The 7,706-nt window shown below is 37.6% G+C and overlaps 1 long non-coding RNA gene across 1 annotated transcript; it reads left to right on the plus strand.

The window, feature by feature from the left end:
• Window positions 1-324: 324 nt before the first annotated feature.
• Window positions 325-6,048, plus strand: LOC147074153 (uncharacterized). Its single transcript, XR_015070257.1, has 4 exons — window positions 325-519; window positions 859-987; window positions 4,893-5,045; window positions 5,252-6,048. It is a non-coding gene; the product is annotated as an uncharacterized LOC147074153 (long non-coding RNA).
• Window positions 6,049-7,706: the final 1,658 nt, after the last annotated feature.

Consider the following 7,706-nt stretch of genomic DNA (forward strand, 5'->3'; position numbering starts at 1 on the left):
GACGAAAATTGAACAAAGGTTTTTGTTTCCATATAGGTAGCCATATTTATTAGTCAGGAAATAAATACACTACAAATAATTATAAAATAAAATTTTACATGTGAATTATCATCAATCACATCAAATTGTATCACACACACATATAATATTATAAAATGTAAAAAAATATGAAACATTGGATGAATGGTAGACAATCGACAGACATAGGTAACATTGGTCTTGATTATTATGGCAGAGGCAAAGCAGGTGATCTGTCTATAGCCAAGAGATCAAAATCGTTTAGCCAATTGTCTATTGGCACGAGTGTCAATCGAGTATCTCTAGATATCATCACAAAAGACTGCCTGAGATATTTCTGCGTTCATTAAACTTCGTAAAGTGGATGTAAAACGTGAACTAGATGATTGTGAATCTAACACGGAAGTCCAGCAATGGTTTGATGTGCCAATAATCCATCCACACGAGCCGGTTACTTGTATAAAGCAAGATAATGCTTCCGATACCAACAGCTCTATTGAGGTGAGGTGTTCCAAACTTATTAATCATTGTAAGATTGTGTTTATTCTTGATCGAAGTGGTTTCTTGCTAATGTAAATAAAACAGTTGCATGATATATTGGACTTGACGAATTGAAACATGGAATAAATTATATATCGTTGTCTTGACACTTCATATAGATTATTTGACTGAATACCTCCATATAGGTACATTCTGCGTCACTGTGGGCACTGCTTAAATAGGTACTTTCATCTTAATACAGCTGTTGAACGTTTATTAATAATAGGTGACCAAACAATATAATAGGTCACAGGCTAATACACTAAAATATGTGTAAATACCTGCTGTCTTGTTTTTCAGAGCCCTGTAACCAGCCTTGCTAGTATTAAAACTGAGATTGTTCCTCTCCGAGTTGATTTCAAAGAAGAATTTGTAGAAGACAGTGATCCTAAGTCCAGTTGCTCATATTCAAAATGGTGCAAAAACCAGGTGTTTACCTACTTATACAATATATTTTTATTATGTTAATTAAGTAGTTGCCTATATGCGATACCATTGGCCTTTTAATACCTGCTCTTCAGCGTTCTTCCAAATCAAGCTACTAGTGGCAATCGGTTTTTGTTTATTAAATCAAAGTAGGTACCTACTATTTCAATTATTAACCGATGTCACGGTGCATTTTGCGGACAACACAATTTCGTTCGTTATTTAGGCGTAATTATACATTTTCAAATATCGAATCGTTTGAGCTGTCAGAATAATAATTCGTAGATTTAGGTAGGTAGGTACCTAAATAAAATTCTTCTGACGTTTTGTATTTAATAGACAACGTTTATATTATTTTATTAATGGTAATTATCTACATATGCTTCTTCTTCATTTATATGTTAAGTAACTAGATTCTTCTTCTTCTTCTTTTGCCATATCCGCCGCTTAACTGGAGCATATGGACACCACGCGGCGCCTCCAAGAATCCCTGTCGCTCACCAGTCTTCTTGCTTCGTTCCAAGTCAAACCAGCATCCCGTAGCTCCGCCGTATACACTCTGTAGATTGTATTTAGCGGCCTTCCAGGACGCCAGAATCTGGTCGGCTTGAAGAACAGGCAAGCCAGGTTGAAGTTCTCTTCTGGAATCCGCAGGTGGCCAAGCCAGGTCCAAAGTCGCCTCATCACTTTCAGCGTGATGAGAGGCTGCTTGGTGTTTCTCTTATCTCCTCGTTGCTCCTAAAGTCATATCACCGCACACCCAGTATTGGTCGCAAACATCTGTTTTCGAAGCTCAATATACGGTTGCTCTGAGCCTTCGTAAGGTGCCATGATTCGCTACCGTAAAGCAGCACCGTCAGAATTCAAGCGTTGAATAGGCGACAGTCCCATACATTCCGCATCGAGTTGAATGCGAGCTCTTTCTGCAAAATGCCATCTCCCGTGATGTGTATTCCCAGGTACTTGAAGCTGTCGACGCTCTCGATGTTTTGTCCGTCGCTAATCAGAGGGAAATCTGGATTAATCACAGGTCCTATTACACAAGACGTTGTTTTTCTTCGCGTTGATTTTCAAACCAACGCGAAAGGGGTTGTTATGCAACCTTAACTTTTACTAGAGTAAGACTCTAACTAACCTTGACTTTTAGTAACTAGATACCTACCTATTAATACTCAATGTATATAGCATCATCATCATCAGGGGCGCGACAACCCGTTGGGGGTCCTGGCCTCCTCCAACAGCTCACTCCACCTGTGCCTATCCAGTGTAGCCGCTCTCCAATTTGGTACCCCCAGAGTACGGCAGTCACTGGTAGCTCCATCCAACCAGCGAATCTTTGGCCTCTTCTACGTCCTATTGGATTGCTGGACATCACTCTCTTTGCCGGTTCATTGTCATTAATACGGTGCACATGACCTAGCCATCGCAGTCTCCCAATCTTAATTGATTGAACTACACTGCAATCTTCCTACAGCCCGTAGAGCTTAGCATTATATTATCTTCTCCTCCAATTGGTGCCATCCCTGATCGGTCCATATATACGGCGAAGAATTTTTCTTTCAAAGATGTTCAGGGCTCGTTCATTTCGCAGAGTTAATGTCCAGGTTTCCGATGCGTAGGTGAGCACTGGCTTTACAAGTGTCTTGTAAAGAGTGCTTTTAGTTCGGCGAGATAGTATGCGGGACTTAAAATGTCTTAACATGCCAAAGTAGCATTTATTCGCAGACATGATTCTCTTGTTGATTTCTTCTGTAATATCATTATGTCGAGTTACAAGAGTTCCAAGGTATATGAAACTGTCGACCGTATCAAACTTGTATGCACCGATATCTAACTTTGGTGCGACTTCTCGTGGTATGACATAGACAGGCATGTATTTAGTTTTTGCCTCGTTTATTTGTAAACCAATTCTTTTGGCAGAGGCTTCTAATGCTGTGAATGCCTTTTTCAGTGCCAATTCTGATATGGCAATGATGTCGATATCATCGGTATACGCCAGCAGCTGCACAGGCTTAGTAAATATGTGCCGCTGCCATGCGCATCAATCTTTACATCCCGTATCGCCTTTTCTAGCGCAATATTGAAAAGAAGGCATGCCAGAGCGTCACCTTGCCTGAGGCCATTCAGTGTTATAAATGGCTCGTATATTTCCGCTTGAAGCTTCACCCGGCATTGTACTGGTGTCTTTGTCATCTCTACAAGTTTAATTATTTTCGTCTGGATTTCAAATTCTCGCATTGCTTCGTATAACCGGTATCGATTAATGCTATCATAAGCTGCCTTAAAATCGATGAACAGGTGATATGTGTTAATATTGAATTCAGTGGTCTTTTCTAGAATCTGCCTTAGAGTGAATATTTGAGTAACACATGATCTCCCTCGTCGAAAGCCTCCTTGGTAGTGCCCGAGTATTCCTTCTACAACGGGTTCCAGCCGCTGGAATATCAGAATCGACAACAGTTTATATGCAGAGCTAAGGAGTGTCACCCCTCTGTAGTTACTACATTCTAGTTGGTCTCCTTTCTTGTCCAGAGGACAAATCACCCCACCCTTCCACTCCTCTGGCATCTTTTCTGAAGTCCATACTTGGTGAATTAGGCTATGCAAATGTTTGAGCAGGCTTTCTCCCCCACATTTTATTAATTCACTCTGTAGGTTATCTATTCCAGGCGATTTGTTTGTTTTTAACCTTGACATGGCACCTTTTACCTCACTTAATGTCGGTGGTTCTTCTTTATCATCCATGCCACTTTGTACTGATTCCTGGTCATTAGTATTAATGTTAGTGTTGCCGGCTTCATTATGGGGGGTATTTAAATGTTGATCAAAGAAACGCACCCACCGGGCAAGAATATGGTGCTTTTCTGTGAGTATCATGCCATCGTCATCCTTGCACATTGTGATACGAGGCTTGAAACCCTTCCTAACATTATTTATCTTTCTATAGAACAACCGACTTTTTTGGGCTTCATAGTGTTCTTGGAGTATGATCATTTCCTTTTTAAATAATCACGTTTCTTTTTCTTGTGTAGTTTCTTTTCGTCACGCCGGCGCTTTTTATACTCATCGTCTGATGCCCGTGTTTTCTTCTGTAGCATCATTAAGTAAGCCTCATTCTTTCTCGTAGTGACTCCGCGGCAATCTTCGTCAAACCATTCTGATCGTTCACCTGTTTTTTTCGGCGTCCTAAGGTATCACTAGCTGCGGATACTATGGCAGTCTTGCACTCTTCCCAGTGTTGATTCACCTCTTCATGGTCTCCAACCTCAACATTGTCGCTCAAGTGAGTGTTCAAGCTCTCCTGGTACCGAGCCAGTTCCTGCGGAATCTTCAGTTTCTCTGTGTCAAAGGGTTTTGCTCTTGCTCCCATTTCCTTTTTGGTGTTTGAGATCTTTGCTCTAACTTTTCGACACACTAGATAATGGTCTGAGTCTACATTAGCCCCTCTGTATGTCCGGACGCTCATTAGATCCGATCTGTGCCTGTTGTCTTTCAAAATATGGTCTATTTGGTTTATTGTGCACCCATCCGGGGATTTCCAAGTTCCCTTATATATATCCTTACGGGGAAACATTGTGCTATCAATAACCATATTTAGTGACGCTGCACAGTAAATTAGTCGGGTACCATTGCAATTACTTTCATTGTGCAGACTATGTTTTCAGACAATGGCAGTGTAGATCTCCTCCCGTCCTATTTTGGCATTTAGATCACCGAGTATTATTTTCACATCGTGATTTGGGCAACTGTTATACTTGATCAATGTATATATACCTATATTAATTTACAATAATGAGTAGTCTTTTATATTGTAAATAACGACGTTATATTACATTAATAATTATTATGTCGTCTTAAGAAGATACTAATTTGTTTTTTATATTTATATTATCAATATATTCTTATAGTTACCTTCAAACTGCCTGACTACTGTAAAACTGGAGACTGATTTTGAGCGGATTAACACAGAGAATGAGATTGTTCAAGAGGATGTAGAGGAAAGCAATTTTTATAAAAATCAACTTAGTTGCTCGATTTCCGAACGCAACCCAGTAAACAAGGTACCAAACAATAATCTATTCATTTTAAATAATCTACTAATACTAATTTAACTTATCAACATACATCTTCTTCCTCTAAATTCGATCGGCCCTGTATGTCAAGATTCGTTCATAATATCTTAAAGATGTTTGATTTTTTAAAATATTATTTTCTCATATGCCTACGTCGCTTGCCTATGTTAATGCGGTACTTCACCTTCTTTTAGTTGATTTCTGCAACCACTGCTTTGCCCTATTTCTCTACACTTGGATTGTCAGAGATAATCTTAGAAGTAAAAGAGCCATGCGATGAAATACAGATTGACTATCAACACGTTAAAAAAGATATGGGCGTACATGAAACGATTACTGATATAGTCAGTCGCACTGCGAAACGTAAGCATATACAATCTAATGTCACAGATCCCAAATTATTAGTAGCCGTAATAAAGTTAGAAAAAAAATCGTTTAGTAACGAAAATTTTGCGTGCAGTTTTTGTTTTGATTTTTTTGCAACGTTATCTCTATTGAAGCTTCACAAAGCATGTCATAAAAAATCAATAGCACACAATGTAGAAAATTACAAACGCATTCGATCTGATTTCAAAAATGTAAATGTAAATCCTTCTGGTGAAAAGCCATTAGACTGTGACCAATGTAATTACTTATGTATAAGATCTAGTGATATGAAAAATCATAAAATGACTCATTCTGGTAAAAAGAGCTATAAATGTCATCAATGTGATTACTCCTCTGTTAAATGTAGCACGATGAAAAGGCACAGAATGACCCATTCTGGTGAAAAGCCATTTAAATGTGATCAATGTAATTTCTCTTGTTCACAATCTGGTCATTTAAAAATGCACAAAAAGACTCATTCTGATGAAAAGCCTTTCACATGTGGCCAATGTAATTACTCATGTATAAGATCTGGTGATATGAAAATACACAAAATGACTCATTCTGGTGAAAAGCCATTTAAATGTGACCAATGTAATTACTCTTGTATAAGATCTAGCGATATGAAAAGGCACAGAATGATCCATTCTGGTGAAAAACCATATAAATGTGACCATTGTAATTACTCTTCTATTACATCTGATACGATGAAATTACACAAAATGACTCATTCTGGTGAAAAGCGCTTTAAATGTGACCAATGTAATTACTCGTGTTTAAGATCTAGTGATATGAAAAGGCACAAAATGACTCATTCTAGTGAAAAGCCTTTTAAATGTATCCAATGTAATTACTCTTGTAAAGAATCTGGTAATATGAAAAAACACAAAATCACTCATTCTGGTGAAAAGCCATTTAAATGTGACCAATGTAATTACTCTTGTATAACATCTTGTGATATGAAAAGGCACAGAATGACCCATTCTGGTGAAAAACCATTTAAATGTGACCATTGTAATTACTCGTGTATAAAATCTTGTGATTTGAAAAGGCACAGAATGATTCATTCTGGTGAAAAACCATTTAAATGTGACCAATTTTAATAGTATTCTATAACATCGTGTAATATGAAAATACACAAAATGACACATTTTGTTGAAAAGCCGTTTCAATGTGACCTTGTAATTAATTATTCCTGTATAGAATCTGGCACCATGAAAGTACACAAAATGGCTCATTCTGGTAAAAAGCCTGTTAAATGTTTCCATTGTTATCATTAATCCACAAGTATAAAAATACACAAAAAGACTCATTCCGGTTAAAAACTATTTAGATATGACTATTGTAATTTTTCATGTTTTTCTGGTGATATGAAAATACACAAAATATTTTTTTGTGGTGGAAAGCCAATTTTAACAATATAAATAAAGTTTACACAGGCAAAAAAGAAGACGCAAATAACTTAGGTATTTGGAAAACTTTTATCAAATTTAATGAAAAAGTATATAACAAATCATAGTCCTTCGAAAATAACAGTTTCTCAATATCCCACACAGGTCCATAAGTGGGGCTTCCCATGACCTGTAATGAACTGTATGAAGGAATGTCGAACGTCAACTCTTACGTCAAGCATTAAAATGTCCAATATAATATATGAAACTGCTACACAAGTACCTATTGCCCGAAAATAAATTGTTAATTATGACAACTTTTGGTTTGTGATATTTCTTGTTTTGCTAATTACCCTTCAATAACTCTTGTGTTTGACATGATAATATGAAAATACAGAAAACGACCTACTCTGTGAAATGCCATTCAAATGTGTTCATTGTCATTACTCATGTTGAACATATTATTATAGCATGAAATCGCATAAAAAGACACATCATTCGGTTGTTAACGTCTTAAACAGTTAATGCTTCTAGTTTTAGGTTATTACTTATCGTTTTCGAAACTATAATTAATATGATTTGATTATTCCATTAACAATTTGGAATTCTCTATCCTGTGTAACACTGGTCTATTATATTTATTAATTAATCATCCATGGGTGATGTTACGAGATTCGTAACACAGAGGAATACTTCATTGTGGCTATTAATTATAATGGCAGCACCGAATATTCAAGACACTGGCTGTATGGCCTGAGAATGGTCAAATAGGAGTTAGGACAGCTGAAGTGGGGCGCGGGACGGTTGGCAAAGCACCGGGCCGCGGTCTTCTGGTGTGAATACTGGTAGGAGGCGGATGGGCCGCCTTAGCTCTGGGGTGCCAATACTCGTT

Source organism: Rhyacophila brunnea, unplaced genomic scaffold (genome assembly GCF_057557595.1).
Source record: "Rhyacophila brunnea isolate RB1 unplaced genomic scaffold, BYU_Rbru_1.0 scaffold_16, whole genome shotgun sequence".
Lineage (NCBI taxonomy): Eukaryota > Metazoa > Arthropoda > Insecta > Trichoptera > Rhyacophilidae > Rhyacophila > Rhyacophila brunnea.